Source organism: Mercenaria mercenaria, chromosome 13, assembly GCF_021730395.1.
Source record: "Mercenaria mercenaria strain notata chromosome 13, MADL_Memer_1, whole genome shotgun sequence".
Taxonomy (NCBI): Eukaryota; Metazoa; Mollusca; class Bivalvia; order Venerida; family Veneridae; genus Mercenaria; species Mercenaria mercenaria.
The window spans coordinates 74,792,477-74,805,095 of record NC_069373.1 but is presented as its reverse complement, the minus strand read 5'-3'; the positions used below and the strand labels follow the sequence as shown (position 1 = coordinate 74,805,095).

The window sequence follows — 12,619 nt, the reverse complement described above, 5'->3', positions numbered from 1 at the left end:
GAGAAACAATGTATGCAAACTTGTTCCCTATAACTGAAACTTGTTCAACACAAATTAGCCATGTAATTGCCCATTAATTGCTATTTCAGCATGATTAAGTACCTCATCTCAAACAAATTCTCATTCCTGGTACATGGATTAGTCAAAATTGCATCCAGGAGCTCTTAATAATATTCAGCCAAAATTTTCTATCTGCATTTCTCCAAGGCACGTTGTGCATTTCGGTGCATTCTGCATGTGTGTCTGGCGCCTGTGAAAGTGGTTTCTGAATACCAAAGTTTTCTATATGTCTTTTTTTTCAAATGCCATCATACTAGAATGTATTACTGACCGAAGACTTTTTTGTATAGACTTTTTGGAATCATCAAAATTGCATAATTTCAGAATACATTTAAACTCTCTCGGTACATTACTCTGCCTAACATTCTACAGTAATACCTGGAAAGTGACTTGCTAAATGTAGACGACTTAGGTGAAAATTATGATCTTAATATTTGTTAAGTTGTACACAAATAACATTTATAAGCATTTCTGATTACTTCCCTTTTTCAAACATAATTTCCGATTACCTCCCTTTTGAACATAATTTCTGATTATCTCTCTTTCATCTATCTGATGTTTTAAAAATTAAAAAATCCTAAAAATGCCATAATAAAATATGTTCAATTAATTTTTTGAATAAAGAGAAACATATTAGTAGTTCATTATTTTTCCTAAACTTATTGCACACAATTTATGTATCATGATTACACACAAGACAAACCAAGAGATTAGAATCCCAAAATAATCAAATCCATAAAATATTTCACATTTTTCACTATCATTATTACATTTATCAAGCAAAATCTCAGCATAGATAGGACTAATGTACTTCATTAATCTCAATTATATAAACAAACAAGCTCTTCTGTAGAGAAAACCAAAAAAAAGTCTACATTTCTTGCAGAAAATTGCCATCATTATAACTTATAAAAATATTATTATAGGGAAGAGTTTGGCAATTAAGACTAGTGTAATTCGGAACAAGTCAAGTTCGTACCTATGTAATTATACAAAATATAATAGATCATTTTTATTACCCTGAACTTGGAGGCATAACAGGAGAACATAAAACAAGAGATTTGCCAATTTCCAAATAATCCATCAACATCTTCATGATCTTGGTGAAGATGTAAAGGTTTTTTTAATGTAACTCCTTGAGTGTGGAATTTGTTAGTGTTCCAAACTGTGACAAACTGTCTGCAAAGAAAAAGCAGGCTGCCAAATTTCGGACAAAAACTAAATAATTCCGTTCATAAGAGTTCTCAAAACCTGACAGGGCCAAGCTATTTTAAAAGGCATCAGGGAAATATTTAGTGAGAGTACACTTACGTAATGAAACAATTTACACCAATAAAATATTCTCCTGAATAACAATACAAGGCAAAATGTTAATTTAAATTCTAACATGACACAACATATTTTTCAAACTGAAACTGTGACGTTACCATGCAATAAAATCACTGTTAAGTACATCACAATTATTACATCACAGCATCAAACGTCACAATGCTGCATTGGAAAAAAAACTTATAAAAACAGACAAATTTCGAAGATGTCATCAAGGATGTAGCTAATAATCCTTGGTACTCTAATGTATACCTCAATCAGTGATATTCTCTTTACTGTGCTCTTGTGATAGAATTCCTTCACAACTGAAGCCCAAACAATGATTTTATTCAAAGACAAAACCCATGTTTAGGATATATTATTTTTTAAATATTCAAACCTATGTATAATAATAAGCTACATTATGTTTTAAATAACCTATGTATAACATGAACCTATTTGTAGACCCTTTAATCTCATGAAACACAAATGAAAAGCCAAATGTCAGGGAAAAAATTTTTTATATTTATTATAATGGTTCTTACCGTAACTAATAAATAAACTAGCGATTAGCAAAAGGTTTTTATTCAATTTTCTGAACTACCTCAGACTGCGGTATAAAACTGCCCCATTATCTGTCTTTTAAAAGTAATTTGTTTACTTACAGTCAGTTATTTTAAAATGCCACTTTTTATTTTTATTTTCAAAGCTATAATTCCAACTTTACACACAGACAACAACAATTTCCAAAAGTCTCCTGCCAGTTTTAACACAGCACAGTCTGTAAAACAAGCTTCTCTTTTACTCAGATTCTGCAGCAGACTGCAAAAAATAGACTGTCTCTGTGAATTCTATCATTTATCTGACTACCCTAATGCTATACATGAATTACATCAATTAAATCTTTCTTTGAATTAAAAACTTTATATAAACTCATCTAGTAAAAAATGCAAAATAAATCATGCCAAATAACACACAGATGTGCATTCATGGAGTTTTTCCAAAACTGCTTGCATGAAAAATGACTGCTTCACCACCATGTTACAAAAAGATTAATTATATCATATTTCATGCAAACCTAAATTCTCCAGATATTCTTATTCAGAAACAATTATTGTAAACATACATTATCTTTAAAACATTTCAATACTTATTCCAGTTTATAAATTTCAAGAATACACTTGTGATACAGAAGATTCTTCAAAATATTATGGGTTGGAGTGGGGAGGCAAAGAAAGACTAATTCTAGACAAAAGCCTGAAATCAATTAATCACTTGAAGCATAATTATGGTACTTATTGCGTATCTTGTCAAGAACTGCCGTAACAAAACCTGAATTTTGCACAGCTTTTAAGTCCATGTCCAGAACTGCACTACGGTAGCACCTCACCAAGTCTGCTAAAAATACAAATAAAATTTAAATCTTTATATTAACATCATGAGGAGGCTTTTCTGGCATTTAAATGTGATCAACAGTAGCTGAATGTGTTGTTATGGATTCAATTATACCCCTCTGGCTGCACCTTATGAAATAATGTCATTCCTGTGGTTTCAAATTTACCACATTTTCACAACCCTACGGATATCAAAATGCAGAAGCTTAAGCTGTTTGAACTGACTGCCACACTTCATGTAACTTATTTTTTTTATGTAACTTATGTTTTTTAGATTTACTATCAGTTTTTGAAGATCAGTCACAAGGTAAAATAATAACTTACAGGCACAGTGTTTATCAGTGGTTTGTGACCTTATATAATTTATAGGGCTGTCATTGATTGGGTCTTAGGCGTATCGACAATACCGATATATCAGAAGACAAATATCGACGATACATCGATATATTGATATTTAAGTTAGGTTAACGGCCTATTTGTTCATATGCATACAATATACCTTACTGTGAATGCTATTTTAAGTTTTATTGCCTACTTTCCATATTTCTGTTTGATTGTGTTGTATTTGTATTTATGAAATAAAAGAAATACATAAAAATTAATAAAATCTTTCATTTTTATTTTGCCTTCACTCCTTTTTTGCATTTATCCAAATTTACAACTTTGTGAACTTTAGTTGTTTTTTTGGGTCTGAGTGTTTATTTGGGTAGTTTTTTCTCTCTGTAAAATATTGATTTTTGAAAATGGGAATCGATAATCGATCGACAAAAAAATATGGTTGATACATCGACATCATTTCTATCGATGACAGCCCTAATAACTTAAGCTCGGTATCTGACACTGAATCAATCTGTGCCTGTCTAGTAAATAGGTTTGTTTGATTTTTGTAGACTGAGTATGGTTTTATTGTCACAGGAAACTGTCCAATGAAGATATAGGTTATACTTCCAGGGAGTGGTAACTTATGAAGCTGATCTAAATGTTTAATGATGATTGCTGCAGTTTCTTTCTTCCCAGATACCACTGAAAAGGATGACATTTCTAAATTCTGAAGGCTCTGATTATCATGATTTACTACTAGTATCACAAATTCTTACATTAGCATGGCCATCAAACAGCATTTTTAGCATGGCCATCAAACAGCATTTTTAGCATGGCCACCGAACAGTATTTTCTAGCATGACCATCAAACAGCATTTTCTAGCATGACCATCAACCAGATTTTCTAGCATGACCATCAAGCATGCCATTCAAACAGCATTTTCTAGTATGACCATCAAGTATTGTCATCAAACAGCATTTATTAGCATGACCACCTAACAGCATTTTCTAGCATGACCATCAAACAGCATTGTCTAGCATGACCATCAAGCATGGCAATCAAACAGCATTTTCTAGTATGACCGTCAAGTACTGTCATCAAACAGCATTTTCTAGAATGACCATGAAGAATGGCTAACAAACAGCATTTTCTGGCATGACTATCAAGAATGGCCATCAAACAGCATTTTCTGGCATGACCATCAAGCATGGCAATCAAACAGCATTTTCTAGTATGACCGTCAAGTATTGTCATCAAACAGCATTTTCTAGAATGACCATGAAGAATGGCTATCAAACAGCATTTTCTGGCACGACCATCAAGCATGGCAATCAAACAGCATTTTCTGGCATGACCATCAACATGACAATCAAACAGCATTTTCTAGTATGACCGTCAAGTATTGTCATCAAACAGCATTTTCTAGAATGACGATGAAGAATGGCTATCAAACAGCATTTTCTGGCATGACTATCAAGAATGGCCATCAAACAGCATTTTCTGGCATGACCATCAAGCATGGCAATCAAACAGCATTTTCTAGTATGACCGTCAAGTATTGTCATCAAACAGCATTTTCTAGAATGACCATGAAGAATGGCTATCAAACAGCATTTTCTGGCATGACCATCAAGCATGGCAGTCAAACAGCATTTTCTGGCATGACCATCAACATGACAATCAAACAGCATTTTCTAGTATGACCGTCAAGTATTGTCATCAAACAGCATTTTCTAGAATGACGATGAAGAATGGCTATCAAACAGCATTTTCTGGCATGACTATCAAGAATGGCCATCATACAGCATTTTCTGGCATGACCATCAAGCATGGCAATCAAACAGCATTTTCTAGTATGACCGTCAAGTATTGTCATCAAACAGCATTTTCTAGAATGACCATCAAGCATGGCAATCAAACAGCATTTTCTGGCATGACCATCAACATGGCAATCAAGCAGCACTTTCTAGTATGACCATCAAGTATTGTCATCAAACAGCATTTTCTAGAATGACCATGAAGAATGGCTATCAAACAGCATTTTCTGGCAGGACTATCAAGAATGGCCATCAAACAGTATTTTCTGGCATGACCATCAAGCATGGCAATCAAACAGCATTTTCTGGCATGACCATCAAGCATGGCCATCAAACAGCATTTTCTGGCATGACCATCAAAATGGCAATCAAACAGCATTTTCTAGTATGACTATCAAGCATTGTCATCAAACAGCATTTTCTAGCATGACCGTCAAGCATGGCAATAAAACAACATTTTCTAACATGACCATCAAGCATGGCCATCAAACAGCATTTTCTAGCATGACCGTCAAGCATGGCAATAAAACAACATTTTCTAACATGACCATCAAGCATGGCCATCAAACAGACTTTTCTAACATGACCATCAAGCACAGCAATCAAACAGCATTTTCTATCATGACCATGAAGTATTGCCATCAAACAGCTTTTTCTAACAAGACCATCAAGAATGGCAATCAAAAAGCATTTTCTAGCATGACCATCAAGCATGGCAATCAAACAGCATTTTCTAGCATGACCATCAAGCATGGCAATCAAACAGCATTTTCTAGCATGACCATCAAGCATGGCAATCAAACAACATTTTCTAACATGACCATCAAGCATGGCAATCAAACAACATTTTCTAGCATGACCATCAAACAGCATTTTCTAGCATGACCATCAAACATGGCAACCAAACATTATTTTCACAAGTCAATCTAATTATTTAATAAGTAGTTTACATTTTTCATTTATGCTTGCAGCTTAGAATCAACTTTTTACTGACTTCAAAATATCTGAAATTTCTATCCAAATAAAATAGGTGTGGGCTTCATAAAACACTTTCTTTGATTTCTTTCAAAGTCATTTTGTACATCATTATTCATGTAATCATGCAAATTTAAAACTGGTGTGGTCCAAACTGACCCAGTTTCTGATGGCAACAAACTCATTAACATCCAAAACACACCAATAAATTGCGATTTAGTGAAATTGTATAGCACCCTCATTAATTGAATAAATTGGTATATTTCAAAGTTTACAATGATTGGGCCCAGCATGAACTGGCAATTACGGTAGCTTTGATTTGGTAACATATGCTTTATCACATGTGGTAAATGTCTAGAAAGTAGCAGGATTTTTTGTCATGACTCTTGATTTCCTAGCCCTTTTAACATTAATTGTGTTAACTGACAATTTATTCTTCTTCACATTTTGCAAAAACACGAATGAAAAGATGAAGTTTTTCATTGCACCTTCATAAAATTATACCAATTTACATTAGCAGTATGAAAGAAAACTTGGAAGATTAATTATAATGCTCTTGAAATAACTTTATGGAAACACTAGTTCATCCACCTCTAAATATGTATTAAGTTGAAGATGAATTTTTTAAAGTTATATTATGCTCAACTTAATATCTGAAGAAATGAATGAAAACTACACAGTACACAAACAATAAACCTGTCTATGTGCATAAACAGTGGTGCATACTACCTTAAAAAAGTACATAATTATACACTTAAGTATGTAACTTAACACAGTATAAATTTGTATCATCACTAAAAAAAGCCGGTAGTTTTTCTAAAAAATGTTTGTGAAGACATGACATTAAAGAATTATTTAAAAAGTGACTACAGCTTTATATACAGTTAATTTCAGCATTTAGTCAAACTAAATATATTTGGTGAGAAACAGAGGCTACCAGGTAGTAAAAATATAATGAAAATATTTTTTAGGAAAAATGAGCACAGCATGTCTTTAACAAAACTGTAAACACGGAGCTAAAACATCTCACATGTTTGAGATAGTTTCTAAATCATAATTTGAATTCTGGGTCGACTAAATTAATGAGTTTTTAATGCTGAAAATGACTTCATCAAAGTGAAGTTTGCTTACACAAACACCTTACATGACTTTGGGCTATTTTGGCAGCTGCACCTAGTGGTTTCATTAAAATAAATATACATTTTTCTGCAAATAATCCTTAAAGTAATAAATTAAATAATTCTCATAATCACTTGATATTTCTTTCATTTTTTAATGTCTTATTAACAATCAAACAACTTTATTAACAACTTTTTATACAGATGGAATGGGGTTTAATGTTTGATTTAGGTTTTTTCCCATTTTTTCATAATTATGAACTATGCTTTCCATCCATGCTTTAATTTTTCTTTGCAGAACAATATCAACACTGGTTCCAAGAACTAAAAGGCTATTAAAATTTTCGAGACCTGTTATAGTCTGCATATTCCTGAGTTTTAAGCCCTTGAGAAATAAACTATTTATGGTCCTTTTAAAAATAGCCAATAACTGAAATGCCAATATACTGGTTATAGCCATTTGAGATAAAAACATTCTGATGAGCAAATGAAGTACTGAATGTACTTTCACCGATTTTTTAAGAAAATAAAAATCATAATTCAAGAGAATATGAGATATTTTATCTGTCACAGTACAAGCCATAAGGAACCAATTAGATTTTAATTTTCAGGCATTCCGCTGCTAGATTGCATCTCAATTGAGGCAGTTAATGTCTTATCAAAACATAATGACAACTTTGAGCTCAGATGTCTATTTCAGATAAAATTCTTTCTCCATTTCAAGAAAACGCAACAACATATACTATAAATTATAAGGTAGGCATATGCCTTTGATCTAATGTAACTCATAGAATTATGAGATATGTTATTGTTAATTTTGGGGGTATGTGATTTCTATGTTGCACCAGTTCAAATTTTAAACTCATGCAGACAATTCTCAGCTATCTGCTCAATTTTTACAAAATAAAATCTGACTTAAGCCCTCTACAGACGGTAGGTTTTTGTTGTACAACACCAATTAAATTCAAGATGTACAGCCAAATATTATCGTGTGTATGATGATATTCCTTGATTTCGTACATCTTAAGTCTTGACTTACAGATTAGGACATGTTCTATTTCGTAAGTTTTGCCTTACGTACCACCCACGTTGACAAGCAACAAATTGGTAAATAATTAATTGATAAGAGGCAAGTGAATGAAATTCCAAAAACAACTGCCCAAAAAATAAACACAAATCTGAATATAAAATGGCTTCTAATGCATAATGGAAAAAGGATGACACTGAAAAGTTAAATGATTTGAGCTGCGCCATGGGAAAACCAACATAGTGCGTTTCCGACCAGCATCCACGCAGTCTGGTCCATGCTGTTCGCTTACGGTTTCGCTAATTGCAATAGACTTTGAAAGCAAACATCATTGATCCTGACTAGACTGCGCGGATGCACAGGCTGGTCTGCATCCATGCTAGTCGCAAAGCCACTATGTTGGTTTTCTCATGGCGTGGCTCATTTGTGTCATGTGTAATCAAATTCATGGGACATAAAAAGGTGAATATTATTTTTTTGTTTTATTATATTATTAATGGTTACATTCTTTTCAGTACCTGATGCACTGTTTACTAGGTAAATCTCTGTGATTTATATGGGAATGGAATACTGTCTGTATGTGAAAAATGTACAATTTCAAAATTGTACATCTTTGAGATAATTAGTGTTGTACAACAAAAACCTACCATCTGTAGAGGGCTTTAGCTGTTTCATATAGATTGGTGGACAATTTCTAATTGTTTGATGGGACTCTTTGGCAAATTTCATCAGCTGGTAACCAAAATCTGACCATATTTTTTTCCTGATTCTCTGACCAACACTATCTGACACATATTTAATGAAAGCTATCTGATCTATTTTACCAACTAATGTACAGTTTTGGAAAAATATCTGACCCATTTTTCATTCTAACAGTTTTGGAAAAAGTGTCTAACTCATTTCACCTACTCTAAAAGTGTCTAACTCATTTTACCAACTCTAAGAGTAGTTCTTACAGTTTTGGAAAAGTATCTGACCCATTTTGACAGTAACTATAAATAAAGAAAATTCAACAGAGACAATTTTCATGTCTGTTTCAGTGGAAAACATATTTGTGACAGCTGACAGAATGCCAGCACTCAATTTTGGCCAAATATACATAACAATCCTGACAGAGGAGTAATAATTTTCCAAATTCTCAGACACATTGTCGATTTTGATGGAAGTCAAAAACAATATCCAAGACAGCTGATGAGTATTGCTTATTTTGATAACAGTATTCCTTGGTGATTTGTACCACTGGAGGAGAATTTGGATTATTCAATAAATAAACATATTTCTTTGAACAAGAAAAAAAATGGAAGAAATGATATTACAAAGCTATGTGAACCAGATACCTTGTTTCCGTTAGCGCCCAGACATACTGTATCACAAATCAGAAATTTTAATCGTAGGAAATCTTGCCGAGAAGTTCTTAAAGCATCTTTCAACACACTTGATATTAATGACATGAAGGATTTAGCAATTTGTTAATATTAATTCATACCACTTAATCTAATTTAAAATCACTTATATCTAATTGTACAATTTTACAGGGACATATATCAGTACCTATTCACTGGAGTGTATACAATTAAAAAGTGAGATCTGATGAGACACCACAATAAATATTACTAAATCAAACAGTACGACTATTCAAATCTTGCTTCAACATTGAATTTGGAGACCAATCACAAAACCTCAGTATCTGACTGGTGCTTTTTAAACAATTTTAAATTGACCAATGGCAAGGCTGTAGTCTCAGACTGTTCTCCTTACCTATAATGTATATGTAGGAGACTGAAGTGGACTTTCTGAGCACATGCAATGGAATGGTGGTTAAGATGCATAAGGACGAAGCAAGATGTCACACTCCTCCAATTAAAAAATATAAGTGTTTAAATGTGCATGGGTGGCATGCATGCTAAAGAACCAGGGAAGATTTTGGAATTTGGAGCGTCCTCTGTATCTAGCACTATCCTTCAACCAAATTTCAGCTACTAACAATCGCCTTAAAAAGTCACCCATATGTGTAACCAGCAGCAAATATAAGAGAACTTCATATTCACACTGACTCTTCTTTAAATGGCTTCATTGAATACAGACTTACTTTTAATATTATTCTTTACACAACATCAGCTGTCACATTTTCTGAGACAAATCTGAAAGTAGAAATGTTTATGTCATATTAACAAAATGCTGCAACAAACGCCTTTACATTATATTAGAAACAATCTTCTCCCAATCGCAATCACTATTTAATTTAAAGACCTGCCATCCCAGATGAATTTGTGTCGAGAAATTGCGCTACAGACTTCAGCAAAATAACGTCGCAGTAGATTTTTTCAGATTTTTTAATTGCGCTAGAATTGAGACAGTCAGGAAATCCACTAGAAATGAAACAGTCACAAAATCGTTTTTTTAGGACAATGTTTATCTGCTTCAAGATGACAGACTTAATTTAAGAACAGACACTAGAAGCTTCTGCAAAAAACTGTTATTTCATAGATAAAACTATGTAAAATACTCCCAGCTTTCAATTACCAGGTAGTAATATTCCCTCATCTTGGTTCTTGCAATTAAATCATCATTCTTAGTAAACATCAGTGATCACATCATAATATAATGACTATAACTGACATCTTTTAAAGACTCTAGCTTATCAGTTATTCCCACCTACCCACCTAAATTTTGCATCCATCAGTGGAAAGGATAGAACTCCCACGGTATTGTTTTTTTTGGACAAAAAGGTTTCTTCACAATATAAAGAAGCCACTGACAGTGCAATTAATGGACCAGTCCAAAATATGTATCATCTGATTGTAACTACAGATATTGAACACATTTGAAATGCCAAGGTTATACGCAAACAAGTGCCAAGTTTTAAACAACACTCTCATGCCAATTATTCCAAACCTACTAGAACAATAACATGCGTCACTACAGAAACTGTTTCTTCTAACATTAAAACTTTTTAACAGAAAATTAAAACAATTTGACTACTGTAGATAGCATCATATTCAGGATGCTTTACAATATGATGCTTTACTTTTGTTAATAAACGTAACATTGCAACTTGAAAATGCAGTCATGACTTATACCAGTTCTATTTCTCAACATAGTTTTAATTACGAAAAGAGTGCAAACATTTAAGACTTGAGCTTATCACAACCAGACTTCAGCATTTTTTCATTGGATCTTCAGTACCTATATACAAGGTGAAATAATCTTCCTATGGCTCTGAGAATTTCAATGCTTGTAGCCATTTACTGTGAAACTGATTGGAGTTGTGTCCCTTTTCCATGCAGAGTTGGTGTCCCATTTTATGCTAAACCAAAACAGATTATTGAAGTTTACGAAAAGAATGGTGTACTTTTCTGTTTTTACAAGAGAACTTCTGTGCAAGGTATATTCATAGTCAATGGAAAACTGACATTCAAGAGTTCTTTTCCAGGTGTTGATAGCAAAACCTTAACAGCATTATTATCTAAAATGTTACCTTGGAAAAGAAATGCATTTCTTTCTGCAGTCAATTAAATGGTGAAAAATGCATACAGGTGCATGTTTCTTGTATTACAAGATCATGATCAGCTAATCATCAATCCTATATATATTTACTGTTGAAATATTGTTTGTTTTTCCAAAAAAATATCTTCTGAAACTTTTTGCAATGCCATAAATTCCGTACAGTTTTTTTTGCCTTCAGGTGTTGATTTCTATGTATTCTGTACCTATCAAGGTTCTGTTAAAGTGATCAGATGTATCTAAACCTGTCCCTGCCAGCTGCTATATCTTTGCTGCTTGTTTATGCAGAATGACACCAATACTGGATGCTTTTTCTGGAAATTCAATCTCTACAAATCATAATCATCTGCAGGCTGTGCTGTTTTTGACACTTCCTCACTTGTCCATTTTTTTTTGTTTTGAATATTAACAAAAACAAACTATATTGCAAGCCATCTTCACAATAATTTCCAGATTGAGAACCAGGTATATTTCCAAATGATTGAAAACTGCATTTTCAGCTTTATTTATTTGACTTTTGATTTTAATAAACATGATCAAGTAGTCACTTAAACCTGTATAATAATGATAGTCACTTTTCTAAATTTAGGCTGTCAGTATAAACGGAAGGTCACATACAGCAGGTTTACCTCTGAAATAGTACTGGTTTGATTTGATGTTTGAATGGCATATCTCTTATAAGGCTGTATACCATGTACAACAATAATTATGTGCTCCTAAAATTGGTTCCCCTATTGAACAGGACTGGTTCCCCTATCGAGTTGGAATGTCCTACATCGCTTATATATAAACGTAAGTCTTGAGTTTCATGTATGACAGACAAGTGAACAAAACAAGAGCTGTCTGATGACAGCGCGCTCGACTATTCGAAGAATTGATTGAAGAATGGGGTCAAAATATTTCCACGGATATTCAGAAAAAAGGAATAAATAGATTAGACAAACAATGTTCCTGTATTACTTTAATTTCGATAAGTCTTGCACTAAATGGCAATATATGAGCCAATTTCAAAGTCCAAAAAGGGCCATAATTCAGTCAAAATAGTTATGTACTCTTGCCTACAGATGGAAATCATAATGATAAACAAGTGTTCA

At 33.1% G+C, this 12,619-nt stretch overlaps 1 protein-coding gene across 14 annotated transcripts in view; it reads right to left on the bottom strand.

The window, feature by feature from the left end:
• Window positions 1-12,619, bottom strand: part of LOC123528687 (dystroglycan 1-like) — a 119,648-nt gene that overhangs the window by 27,346 nt on the left and 79,683 nt on the right. For 10 of the 14 annotated variants that reach the window (XR_008366870.1, XR_008366871.1, XM_045308605.2 and 7 more), the window contains one exon: window positions 10,111-10,162. The exons of 3 other annotated variants lie outside the window; for them this stretch is intronic. The gene's annotated coding sequence lies outside the window, so the exon portion shown is untranslated. Of the gene's footprint in view, window positions 1-2,033; window positions 2,187-10,110; window positions 10,163-12,619 lie in introns of those variants that run through there. One more of the 14 variants, XM_045308614.2, reaches the window with a different exon arrangement.